The sequence below is a fragment of the Parambassis ranga genome, unplaced genomic scaffold, assembly GCF_900634625.1.
Source record: "Parambassis ranga unplaced genomic scaffold, fParRan2.1 scaffold_66_arrow_ctg1, whole genome shotgun sequence".
Classification (NCBI taxonomy): Eukaryota; Metazoa; Chordata; class Actinopteri; family Ambassidae; genus Parambassis; species Parambassis ranga.
Genome location: NW_021144810.1, coordinates 158,508 through 173,113, shown reverse-complemented (window position 1 = coordinate 173,113; position 14,606 = coordinate 158,508). Strand labels below are relative to the sequence as shown.

Here is a 14,606-nt window from a genome sequence, read left to right as displayed (position 1 = left end):
CAATAATCTGTGACAAACAGAACTTGATATCAAATGATGACAGGTAGTCAACAAGCTTAGCACACGGCTTGCTTAGTTAACTAGTGTGGCACATATTTCCGCTGCTTTTACCTTCTGTACAGATTTAACACTTTAATAAAAAACACCCCTGTGTGGATTCAGCTTTGCTCCAAACTGACTGCAAACAGACAATGCTGTAATAACAACCACCGTAAAAGAGAGGGGTCTATTCTGCTGAAGCAGTGTGTATCCGAACTGTTGTTGACCTGAGGGAGAGTCTTCCTCTGAGAAACTCAGCGGGTGTAATGAAATGGCAGCGGGCCGCTCAGTTCACTGATGTGTGGAGGCCATATATCGCTCCACTCACAGCGGAGAGCGTCTGCTCCCAGCTGGACTAAAAGTAGGTTGAGGTGCTTGAGAGAAATCACTTGGCATACCAGCTGTTCCATCTACCTAATAATCGGCTTTACTATATGAAGGTCCGCTCCGGTCCGCCTATAGGCTCGCAGCAGCGTCACTGACTTAGAAAGGTTCTGATTGAGCTAACTGGCCGGCTGTTTGTTTGGATTTCGTGGAGGAAAGTGCGCTCCCCCCTCCCCAACTATGACAGCTCCAACTGGCAAACACAAGAGAGGGAAATGAAAGAACATGAACCAGATCGTTACAGGGAACACAGTCCAATTTGTGCAGAGAAGTAAAGGTTATTACACGGACTGAGAAAAAGTTAAGGTCAGACGTTTAATGGCTGCAAGAGGCATGTTCAGACCTGGCTTTGCAACAGAGAAAGAATGTAAGCGGCTCCCACACAGACCGCTCTGATACGAGCTGGCCTGTATGCTCTTCTTCCTCACTGCCATGTTTTCTAAGCATTTATTTAACTGGATGGAGCTTTGACTGCCAAGTTTCCTCTGTGGAGAAATGTGAAGGCCACTGACCACGTTACAGCAGCACAGTTAATGAACGTCCTCATTTATAGTCAGTGTTGAAAGAACAATGTGTGAACGGAGATCTCACCTCTGACTGAAGTGCTACCTAAAATTTATAGAAGGACGCACAGGAAACACAATCCTTACAAGTTCTTTTTGTGGTTTCTTTTTCCATCTATGAAACACAGATCAATAATCTGCAAATGACACAAATATGCTCAACTCAAAAATAATATACACAATATACTGTTATTATAACATTTTATCTGCACAGCCAAGCAGTATTTTATATTATATAATAACAATTAAATATTATTTTTATATTATTTAATAAAAAAATACTAAATAGTGTAAAAAAGTGATCAAAAGCTAAACCTATCTAATAATAAACTTCTGGGTTTCTCTAAAATGTTGTCTCTTGTTTCAAGTTTCCTCCCCCAGTGTTACAAATGGTTAAAGAATACGCAGAATAAAGGGGTTTCCTGCCCTTTAATCAGTTTAATATGTTCCAGTGTCAGCTAATGCCAGTTATTACAAAAATGGCCCAAAATTTACCAATGAATCAAACGTGTTATTTTACATGGGAGTGATTTTAAAACTTGAAAATTGGTGATATTTTAATAATGATTTTCTCAAGATAAATTGTTTAGTGAACAGCACCTGTGAGGACAGATTGTACCCTTCATTTTTGCCGAAAGCTGGATATAGGTGAGCCTTAGTGACTTTTTTTTGTGTTAACGGACAAATGATTTATTGTTTCCGCTGTGTCAAATAGCTGCTGCACCTGCTTTATCACTGCAGAACAACCACAGCAGCACAGGAGATTGTGTCTGGCATTTAACAATGGAGAGAAGCAGGTGTAAAACTGTAACGACAGAAGTAAAACCCAAGATATGGCAGCAAATTCAGGAAGAAAAAAGATGCATTAAAAGTTAATTGAACTAATCTCTCTTTTCTCTGTTTTACTCTGTGGAAGAGGTTTTTTTTTCTTCTTAGTTCTAACAGCAGCTCCGGTCCAGTGTGATGTGATTGAAGCAGCCAATTAAAAACTCATTAAGTAGGCATGTTATATTATTTTTAATCTTTTTTACAGCAATAATGTTGTTGAAAGGGTTTCAAACTTTTACAATGAATCTTCATAACTTATTCAGCCACTGATGTTTTTGCAATAACATCCATCTAATTCAGGCCTCACATACTGTGTAGCTTCTTCTTTCAGGATGAACACACACCAAGAAAATGCCCTCATTACTTTTTAGAACTGTACAATACACACTGACACACACAGAGTTTAATAAACAGAGCTTTGTGCTTCGTCTGTTTACATGTGTTGTGAAACAATGAAGGTCTGCACTGGCCCCCGTCATGCTAGCTGCTCCTAATGGCTACACTCCCAGAAAAATTAAATTAACGGGATACTACCTAATAAAGCTACATTTAAAAGTGGTGCAACAAGGCAAAAATACTGTTAGCTAGGTGGTGGATACATCAGCACCAGAGATCCATCGCTGACCACTAATGGATGCTGTTTCTAAGACCACACAGCAGACATCACAAACAGAACAGCCAATAGGGGAAAAACTAGCAGGTTGCTAGGCAACAGAACAACATGAGATCCTTCATAGATAGATTCATAGGCCATGGCATTGACAGTGTGTCCAACCTTTGCAGTCTACGGAAGAGACACCTCCTAGAGTGATCTACGTCAGATAGCGGTGGTGAAGCTGGTTGCAGATTGGTCTGCCACATCAATAGTGTGACCCAAAGACCCAAACCCTCCTTTCCTAAACCTGACCAAATAGTTTTGGTCAAACCTAAACAAGCTCCACCTTCTGCGTGACACTCTGGTTAATATACAGTATCTGTTTGGGAATCACTTCCAACTGACCTATTCCGCATGCACCGAGTCTGGCTGCCTGTCTGATGTATTAGCACTAGTACTGGCATGATGATGGTATTCCAGGGTCTCGACCTTCCTTAGGTGATCAAGGGATTTACAGCCATCTGCTGCAGGAGCTTCAGTCTTGCCCTGCATCTTTATGTGTGTATGTCTGGATGGGGGTCATCTCTCTCTAACCTCCTTGTTGTCCTTTCTCTTTGTATTCTTGTCACTCGTCCATCCCTCCCCTCCAGCAGCTTGTCTGTCTCTGGCTGATGCTGTGATGATGTTCAACACCAAGACAAAGGTCATGCTCCAAGAGCAAGTGAGACGGTACGGACCGTAAAACCCAGCCAGCGTGATCTCTCCTGTGTGTAGGATCTCTGCTGGTTTACAGTTTGGTAACAGGATTTATCACCCATCAAATGTTATGTCGAAGCAATGAAAACAACACAGATGATGATGTCACTCACTATACACTACACTATACACTACACTATACTGTAACAAAGCTGGAAGGGATACAGCACAACTCACAACTACATCAGTAATATACCTGGCATTATGTGCATGTGTTTACAAGACAGTGAACGTGAAAAGGAAGGTCGGCCAATGTATCACAAAAACAGGATGTAAAATACTGCACATGGTACAAACACAGTACACAGCAATTAATATTTCATACTCTGCCTCTGAGCACAGAATGTCATCAGTGTGTAAACGGATGTTTTTGCATAATGAATGCTGATGTGGTTACGTAATATCAAGTTTAAAAGACATGATAACGGCGTTTATTAGAACGTGACTGCAAGATGCATTTGTAAATCATTCCTTCAAATATTCAGATAGGGACTCGGACTCTTGCACCCAAAAGCGGCAATCATCCCTCTACACCACGAGCCACAAAAAATCATTCTCTGCTGCAAATGTGTTACACACAAAACCAGCCCAAAACAAAGTCCAACATCAGTTTGATTCAAGTAACTGAAAACAAGTCAAAATCAAATCCAGAGTGTGTCCAAAGCAGCTCCAATGCAAACTTAAAACTAAGTCCAGGAGTCCAAAACTAAACAACCAACCCAAAACAACCCCAAACCTAGTCCAACACCAAGTACACAAACGGTCCAAAACAAAGACCAACACTAGCTGAAGACTAAACCAAGTACAACACTAGTCTGAAACTACATACCAGCTCAAGGGGGTCCAGGCTTCAGCAGACCTGTGCACACTTTTGTCTGACATGAATGTTCCTGTGAGAGCTCAGTCAGTCCACTTTGTTAAGTGCAACAAGAGCCAAGTGCGCAGGGGAGTGAGAGCTGAATCAGGATCTGTGTACACGTCACACACACCTAAATACGAAGTGGCATAACATCAGTGTGACAATTAGCATACAGTGTGAGTGTGAATTCTTTAACACAGCACTTGTTTTGTGAGCATCTCTTTGCACTCAAGAGCCTTTTTAAAGGGAAATCTACTGTTTGTGCAGCAGCTGCCGCCTTTAAGTGTGTCTCACACTGTTCAGACCAGAGGCAGCAGCTCCCGTATTCATAGCAGTGATGTAACAGGCTGGTGGGCTGCAGAGGAGATAGAGAAGGCAGAGCACTGCTAACACTGGAGACTCCCTGCAGTCACTGTGCAAAATAACAGACGAGACATTTACAGACAACAATAAAAATACAAATAAAAACCCATATTTTTCCTCACAAAAGCATAAAGGCCTTCCTTCACAGAACATACATTGCCCAACATGCAATTTTATATTATCTTAGCATAAATACAGTACAGCCACAACAGTCTGAGTAAGGAGGTAGGATGGTGGGGTACATGCAGCACGGTGGTCCGCGGTTCGAGCCCCCCCTGACACCGCTGTTTGGTTTTTGTGGTGTTAAGACTCATTTTAATTGTGGCTGAATTTGGCGTTAAACACAGGGTTAAACAAGGGGTTAGGTAAAGATCATCTTGAAACACACACATTTCATAACATTACCGTCTGATTTACTATATCTACTTTAATAAAAACCCTGGTGTGTGGCTGCTGAGGACTGAAATATCAACCTGTGCCCGGTGAGGACAGGCTACAAACCTCATCGGGAGGATTCATGAAAGTCAGGATATTATTACCATTGCAGTTTTTTGAAATGTCTCTTGTGAATCTTTCATCTTTGAGTGAAATACTAAGTCACTCCTCAAACAGAGCTGTCCTGTCAGTGGCAAATAAAAAAGGGCGACTGAAAGACAGATCCACCGCGTACTGAGGCGATGATGGATGGAACTTAATAACTCATCATATTTTCTGGAAGGAGTGTCGTCCCGGGGTTTACTTTATTCTGAGGCAGCCAGATGTGCCACCACCACCGCACAGTATGCTGCAGCAGCCATCAAACGTCTGCAGCGGCCTCGCCACTTGGACCCTTTGCACTTTGAGCCTCAGAACGTAATTCAAATTCAGCTCTCCGATGGGTGCCCCGATGGTCGGCTGGCCTGATGTTGCCTCTCAGCATCTGAAATGACCAGCGGGACGCTTTCTTTGAGTCGGGGCGAGGAGACAGTGGTCCATCTCTCCTTTCCTTCAGTCCTCGCTGACTGAAATCAACCCGACCGGTTTCAGCTCTTCTTTTTATTCAAGGACTCAGAAATCCTAACAATGATTCATGCGTTGTTTCGGAGCTTATTATGTTGTTTTAGTTCTTCTTCTGAACAAATACCAACACCAAGAGAACAAACAGCATGGCACTACTCAAATGTTTGTTCAGCTCTAAGACTGCAGCTGGTTTTTTTATCTCATAGCTGCAATGTTTTGTGTTCTGCTTTATTCTTATGTTTTCATCTCTTCCCCTGTTGTTCTACTCATTACTGGCTATGAGGATAAAACTGCTGTGAAACACAAATGTTCGTCTTGTGCAGCAGTTAAAGGAGAAGGCAGCTGCAACTAAGACCTAAATGGCAAATACAAAGACAGAAACGGTGTGTTTCTTTTACACCAGGCTGGTTTGGGTCAGTTTGTCCATGCTGGGGCAAACCTGTCAATCAAAACTACCTAACAGCCCTCTGAGAACTGTAAGTAGAAGTGTGTGTGTAAATGAAACAGGCCAGCAGGATTTAACTGTGCTAGCACATATGTGAGTAAAGCATGATATTATTAGTGTGAGCACACACCTGCTTACTGCCACAACATAAGAGCCTGCCTAAAAGCACTGCTCTGCCAGGGACACACTGCCATATACAAGTGTATACAAGAGTGCCAGCTAACGTTATTAGCAACAGAGCGATGAGGCAAGCTCTCCCACCGTCAGCTCCACTCCTCACCACAGAGTACACAGCTTCACCTGCTGCCGCTTGCTTTACTCTCAGCATTTCCCTGGCAGGGTTTACTCTATCTTCCAGGCTTAAATTCAAGCACTTGCAGCCGAACCACCAGTGGTTCAGACCAATCAGCGTCCAGTGACTTGTGTTTTGCTCATGAAGACGACAAGAAGCACCTCCCAGTGTGCTGCAACTTTCAAAAGATCCTCACCGCTGCGTTTCGTTTCCTTTTATTGAGCCTACATTGATCTGATTGGTTGAACTCATTACAAGGGGACTGGACAGATGGTTCATCCAATCATCTGCCATAAAAGTGCTTGCACCTCTTAAACTCTTTCCTTGGGCGATCTCACAGATGGCTCTATGTAACAAAGCATCTGGCATGTAGCTGACTTAAATCTAACACATGCTCATTTATATGAAGGTTTAAACAGGACAACATGAAATATTACTAAGCTTAACCTTTAAATGTAGTCATGAGTTTACAGCACCTAAAAACATGTGACCTTTTGAAAGGTGAAAGGTTAACCTGCTTATTGACAGTGGTGGAGTACAGCTGCAGGAGCACCCCAATAACAAACTCTGGAGAGCCCTTCGTTTCATCTCTGCACGGCCGCATTAAAACCTGTAATGAATCCATTGGAATGTTTAACTACGGCTAACGCGCCGTCTCAGGGAGCACGTGCCCGTCCAGTACAGCGGCCTGCGGCAGCCCGGCTGAATAAGAACAAATAGCAGCGGTGCCATAATCACCGCCAGCATTAGCTGTAATGTCGTTACCGCGGTGAGTAATTGCAAGAAATGTAGCAGGCAGCCATCAGGCGTGGAGAATGTGGATGTGTAATGATATCAGGAGATTATTGAGATTGAGTATCATAACTTCATTGGCCTCTCTCTCTGATCCCGTCCTTATTTTTTTCTCTCCCTCTCACTTCCTCCCGTCTCTATGTCCTTTAGTCCCATTTAAAATTGCTCATATCTCCTCTACTGCGTGGGTGGAATGTAGTTTCCTCCTCCTCCTCCTCCTCTTCCCCCTGATCCAACTACTTCTCTTCATTTCCTTCTCTTTCTTCCCCTTCTCTCCCTTCTCTCCTGTGGCCCTGTGAGAGAACACGAGAGGCGCTGGCGAGAGAGGTTTTATGAAGAAAGAGTGAGAGAGAGATAGGCAGAAATAGGGAAACTGCATGACAATGACAAAGAGAGAAAAATATATGAATAAGAGCAGTGTGTGAGTGTGTAAGAGAAAGAGAGAGAGAATGAGGGAGCGAGAGAGCAAGGCAGAGGCTCTTCTGATCACTAACTTGGTGTCCTACTTACTCTCTCTGCAGCACACCCAAATAACAACCCTGAGCTGTGATATTATATTCCCAAAACACACCGACTCAGAAATAACCCCCCTCACACACACACACACACTCCCAATGCAAGAAAAGGGATGCACACTAAACAACCGCAATATTATTACATCCTGTGCAGACACACACCCTCCTCTTCACAATGCACAAATAACACGAGGTGTGATTTTATATATATATATATATATATATATATATATATATATAAAACGTTCTTTTCCACTAACAGACTGAGGCGTGTTTTCAGTCTCTTTTTCCTTTGTCTCAAGTGGGCTATCTGCCATTTCCCAGCATCCTCTCTGTGTCAGAGACACATCCACATTTGAGCTTCAATTTCTTCCAGCTTAAAACACATTGAGGGGCCAAACCCTACATAGTTACACTTCTCTCTGTCACATGTTGTCGTCTGCAGCCTAGATATGGCTGGTGTGGGCAGTGAAAATCTGCGGCGGCTGTCTTCTGGCAGCAATACTCAGTTTGACTCATTCCACCTGCTAAAAGAGTGGGATCCATGGGCCACAACTGGGCCAGATGTGCATCTGTGTAGACCACCAATGTGTGATTGATTTTCGAAATAAAAATCAGCTGCAGCAAACAGACACATACACAGGTAGCTTAAGTTTAGCCTCTCAAATATTGATGCAGTTACTTCATAGACTGCACGTCTCACAGTCTATGAGGCATGTGCAAAAGTTTGGGCACTGGTGTATCTCCCATTGCACAGCGGGGATTTACTGTTTATTTTCCTTTTTTATGTGAAATGATAAAACAAAAACACCATGTTCCTTCTACAAAACAGTAAAAGAGATGTTTAACCAGGTAAAATGCAAAATGTCCTAATCCAACATCAAAAGAAAAGCACAGTACAACAAAAGAATCCAGAGGATGTAAAAATAGAAGAGGGGACTACATCACAGTTCGGTGGCAGAACTGATCACCAAACAGAGGCATGAATGATTCAGCATGACATGGACTTCAGTCCTGTGCATGTGTGCATGTTTCTCTGTGTGTGTTATGTGTTAATGGGAGTGGGGGTAGTTTTCCCTGCAAAATGCTTTTAATGCTCTGTGTGTTTTAAGAAGTCTATGCTGAACCTGAACCGGTTGTTTTTTATGCAAAACTAAAATTAACTGCCGGCAAAAATCATCAACTTAACAGTGGGAGAAAACACAACAGCCCACAGCGTCAGGGGGTCAACCTCAGACTCCAGAGTGAAAGTCCGCTACACGTAGTGCGGCTATCCCCAACTGAGCAATCCCAGCATATTAGCAAAAACATAACTGTGTCGAATCTGGAGGCCTTTTTTATGAGGTTCGCAAAATCATTCCTCCACTTGGCAATTCCTTTGCAACGTTCTTCACTTGCACAATCATCTTAAACTGATAAACGTCAAATGTTGATGAGGGGCTAGAGGTGGGAAGTACAGCCAAAAATCACAAAGATGTCCTCCATCATTGTGTAACCTTCGGCCCCTCCAGTGAAGCTCATCTCATCACAGGACAATCAATGGGCTGAAGATACAGTATGTTGCAGCTGAAGCGTATGAGGGCTGCAGTACTGTATGTTCAAATTACAGAAAGCATATGAAGTTGCCAGTTTCTTTGGCTCATGTTTCTGAAAGCGTAGTTATCACAGTCTGTTTTTATGTCAAGTCCAGACTATCGCACAGGTTGGGAAAAGACTGCAAGCTGTCCATCATGTGCCAAATCACAGCGAGAACATTATGTTTGAACTGCCTAGATCACCCTCTGTCATCCAGCAGGCTATTTGGAAGCCATTTACATAAAATTTACATTAATCAGGACCACCTCCTCCAACTGATGAGTAAAGGCTGCAGCCGGAGATGTCAGACTGTTACAGCGATCTACGATCTGATGTTTGAAAGAGTGGGGAGGAATCGGCAGCATGATAAAGGTGAGGTTGCAATACAGCTGGAGGCTGCCAGGTTAGCGTTTAGCACATCGATTCATCTTCACTTCAGTCGTTCCTGATGTGTATGGAGATCATGTGGAAGGTAAAGGATTTGTAACACTGATAGGGTCTCAACCCTGCAAGCTGCAATGTGAATAGACTGAACTGTGAGATACCATGTTAAGATCTTTTAGTATTTTATACATCTCTACTGCTCAAATTTCACCACAGTAGTAAGTTGCGTGCTCATCAAAGCGGTATGCGACTGGCTAAGCTCTCGTCTAATTTAACCACAGACGGTTAAATGAGCCCACTCTATTTGGCCAAGAGGGCGAGAGGTGTCCATCACTTCACTCTCTAAGCACTGCATTAGAGCTTAGACTCTGCATGAACACAACACAAAGTGAAGAACAGAGAAACAGGTGTGGATCTACTCAAATATGCTGGGAGAGATTTGACTGGTAGGCCAGAGGGAAAGTAAATAGATATATAATAGCAAATAAATTGTTTACTGACAACCATTATATTTATAGACATCTAACTGCAAACTGTATATACTTATAAAATCCTGTCTGTCCCTCTCACACCACCCCTGTTGTTAAATTTAAACCTGGTTGTAGCTGCTGGAAAGAGCTGGGAGGTTGATGGTCTCAATCCCCTGAGCTCCCCTCTTCCTCCTCATCCTTCCTTTACTCCTCCACTCCCTTTAAGGCTGGCAGTGGACACACACACAAAGGAAACGCAGTCAGAGCTGGTGTAGAGATCCATCAGGAGGAAAGGGCAGCTCCCCTGAGATCTCGCTTTTTCTTCTATTCCTCATCGCCAAACCCACTCCTCCTCGCACTTTTTCCCCTGTTTTCCTACCTCCTCATTCTCACGGCCAGGCAGGCACAGAGAAGCACACAGTCCCCAGAATCTCACTGATCTTGATTGTGACCAATTTTTTAAAAATAAATCATGATGAGAAGCCTATAAAAACATCGCTCTGACTCAATGAATTAAATGTGCACAAGCCAGGTTGCTAAAGACAGGGAGTGCAGATTTGGCAGGACAGACAACACTCGAGTTTTTTACCTGGCATTTGCTTAAGAATAGTTTGATTAGGGCTTTTTGCTCCTGTGCTGTACGTCTGAGGCAAAAAAATAGATCTATTTCTGTTACTGCATTTTTAGAGGTTAACACACATACCACACACTTTGCTATCTCTGACAACACTGGGCAGACAACTTGCGTTTCAGAATGGCAGTTTGACAGTTTGTTCAGCCTGCTGAGCCGAGCTGAGAAAGCAGAGAAACTTAAAAGGGGAAGCAGAATCCAGTCGCACCAGTTCGCAGCCAGAAAAAAATATTACAGTTCAATACTTCAGCTTTGTGGGTTTTTTTTAATAACTGACGGATAAGAGAGACTGAGAGGTTTAGTGTAGCTGATGCTCCGATCATGAGATGCAAGTATATTTGTAAGGTTTATTTCACCTGAGTTTTGAACAGATATGTTTTCAATTCTTTTCTTTCTTAAACATACAATGATCAATTAAGAGGGCAGAGAGTATTAGCCACGCTAGCCACTCAGTGAGCTTGTGCCTGAGCTTGTGAATGAGCAGAAACCTCTTGGGGGTTTAAATATGAACACTCCATTCCAAACACTGCAGTTCCTCTAATGACCACTTGCGGCAGGCTATAGAAGTGAGCCAATCCACCAGCCCATCCTCACCAGGGAAACATAACAAGAGGTGGATATTTTAGTCCTTGAAAACAGAATGTTTGGCCGCATTGCCTTGTGTGGATGGAGGCGGGGTCTCCCTATGGCTGCTGAAACTGACCATGTGACAGAAGCAGTTTCCCTTTTAAACATGTGTAATGTTAGGAATTTGTTTAAGGTGACTTTTACCTAACCCCTTACCCTGTTTTAATGTCTAAAGAAGGTAAACAGCGAGTGAAAACAGAACAGCTGGCAGTGTCAGGGGACTCGCACAAACACTGATACTGACACAACAGTCAAATCAGGGTGAAAACAGAACATTTCCAGTGACTCTGAACTATTCAAATTCAGCCTAACAGGGAAATTAGGCTTGGCTTCATCCTCTGACGAACCTCCTCTGATGAACAAAGTGTAATCTATATGCACATTTTCATCCCGCCTGTCACGGCTAAAGAGCGAAACTGAAGCAGCACAGAGAGATATCCTGACTTTATCCTGTATGAGACATGCTCCAAAAAATGGTTCAATCCTAAAATCCTCATAATGCAACAAGATAGCAGATTTCTTGACTGATAAACGCTACCTCGATGACACGCTTCAACCTGCAAGCTTCAAGCACAGACAACCTCATCACAGCTATTTATTTTTCTCAGACTTGTAAAATCTGCCCTCAGAGCCACAGAAGTCATTATGCGACACTTCCATGAGTAGAACAAGTAAACCTGGAATTTGCCAGATTGTCTGCGCAGGTTTTACATATACAGCCCAGGAGAGCTCCTAACACACCAAGCCGACAGGTTGAGATGACACCAGCTGGTTCACATCAGTTTCCTCACTGGTGGCTAAATAGAAGCTCATTGTTCTCACTGGTTCACTGTTTAATTGTATTGTTTGTTCACTCATCCCCTACAATGCAAACACTGAAGAGTAGAGATTTTAGTCACCTGAGTCTGTTTGGTCCCTTTGGTGACATTTTAGGTTAGCATAACCACCAAATCCAACCTGACTGCCCATCTTTCAATCATAGGTAAAGGCTCACAGAGGAAGCGACCTCATCAGTGATCTCTAACCACGGTGCACCGTCCAGATTTCCTCAGAGGTTTTAACTGGGCCTCCTGCTGCAAGTGATTTTATATGAATGATAGGAACATCTCGGGGTCCAATCAGGGTAACGGAGAAGAGAAATGAGAGGGATAACAAAGACCGAGAGAAAGATGGGCGACTGGGGACGAGATGAAGAGATGCTGAAAGAAAAGATTGACAGAGAGAAAGAAGAGGCAAAGAAAAAGTGGACCAGCCACGCACAGAGAGGGGAAGGAGGGCTGGAAGAGAAGGAGAGCTGGAAGGGCAGAGGAGATGAGAGAGAATAAAGGCAAGGGGAGAGAGAAGATGAAAGGAGACAGGGAGACAAGCAGACACAGATGTGATCAAATATACATAAGAACTGTACAACGAAAGGATGAACCTGACGCCCCTTACAGCCTGACGCAAAGACAGACGGAGGAATGACAGCGAGAGGAAGACGAGCCGGCGCCTTCACAGAGGATGGAGGCATACAGTAACTGTATAGTGATTAAAAAAAATCTTCCTTTTCCAGGTTCATTAATTAGAAACACTATGAAATATTGCACAAGAAATCAGTGGAATCAATTGATCTTTAATCATTTTAACACCACAGTTCTCTTTCAGACCCCTTCAGAACCTCTTTGTTCTGTTAATGATTACTTGAACAGCTGAACTGTTGAGAGTTCACTCAACTAATTAAAGAAAGAACCTAAAGTAGTACATACACAGACTTCCCAGCATGCATTGTTTGAGGGGCTGTATAAGACATGGCGCTGGACAAACAGTAGTATTGTCCAATCACAGCTGAGCAGCTTTTGTTGATCCACAGTCTATGTAGAGGTGGAACCTGGCTACCTGTCCTCAGAGGCTAAGTGAATTTACTCCCACACATCATCATTTGAGGACACTGACAGACATTGACGCTAAACAGTGCAGCTAAACCTTGAAGCTAGTCCTGCCAGAGTAGCAGCAGCCTTCCCTGCTGATGTTACAGCTGCAACAATAATGGTAAGGTGCTGATTCATGTTCTGCCCATTAAGTGGATCCTTTCTGGTTCAAGGATCATGTCGATCCTGAAAAAAACAACTGGCACAAAGCCTGGCCGGTGAGGTGTTCCAGCAGCACCTACGGAGACGGCATGTGATCCTGTGAAAAGACGTAGAGGACCAGAAATGCTTGTTACCATCCCCGCCTGCCAAAGACTCTCCATTGTTCCATGGCATCTGTGGCGCATACTGTATCTCATGTTATATTTAGTTTCACATTTTACGGTGCCAAAGTAAAAGCTCATGGGCAAACCAGACTTTTTTCCCCCCTCTTATTCATCATTCTGAGCACCTCGGCGTTCATGACAACCAGCATGGACCTCGCAGTAATCTTACAGGGATGGAGAAGCGATTTCCCTCTCAGACGTCTCTCTCTCACCATTTTCCTGCTGAACAAACACCCACAGCACTGTCTCACTCTAATCTCAGCTGATCATGTGGCTGCAAAGGTGATCACAGCAACTATGAGCACAAGATGACACAGTGACCCAAGTCTGAATACAATTCCAGTTTTTCACTGACTGTATTCCCACTTCTCCAAAAAAACAGCTTGAAGCAGATGTTTCTCCTCTGCTGGCACAGCAGTAACACAAAGTAAAGAGAGCGGTGCAGGGTGAGAGCAGACGAGGGTGAAGAAGCTGGAGTCAAAGTCAGGCGGCACTCACTGATGTGATGAGCTTACCGACAGACTCAGATTTCCCAGAAGACACACACACACACACACACACACACACACAGACACACAGACACACACACACACACACACACACAGACACACACACACAGACACACACACACACAAACACACACACACACACACACACACAGACACACACACACAGACACACACAAACACAGACACACACACACACACAGACAGACACAGACACACACACACACACAGACACACACACACAGACACAGACACACACACACACACAGACACACACAGACACACACACACAGACGCACACACACACACACAGACACACACACAGACACAGACACACACACAGACACAGACACACACACACACACACAGACACACACACAGACACACACAGACAGACACACACAGACACACACACACTCTTCGGTCTCACTCTAAAATGGGAAGCGCGGTGTTTAAAAAGCGTGACTCTTGCTCCAGCATGAAACTTCAAATTAAAACTCAGTTGATTTGAAAAGTACAGTCATTAAAATAATTTTTGGCTCCTTACAACGTAACACAGAGCCACAGAGATCAGCCCAGCGACTCCCTTACCCTGCCTGGAGTTAATTAATTGCATGTGACAGTGGAGGTGTGAAGGTGCATGGATGTGCGCCTCATTTGAATAATCCTCACACTCATTTACTAACGTGCTCTGTGATTGGTGCCCATGATGTCAGCCTAGCCACAGAAACAACTACACACAGAACATGA

At 43.6% G+C, this 14,606-nt stretch overlaps 1 protein-coding gene across 2 annotated transcripts in view; it reads right to left on the bottom strand.

The window, feature by feature from the left end:
* LOC114431306 (carbonic anhydrase-related protein 10-like) overlaps positions 1–14,606 on the bottom strand; it is a 55,943-nt gene that overhangs the window by 37,917 nt on the left and 3,420 nt on the right. The gene's annotated exons all lie outside the window — the stretch shown is intronic.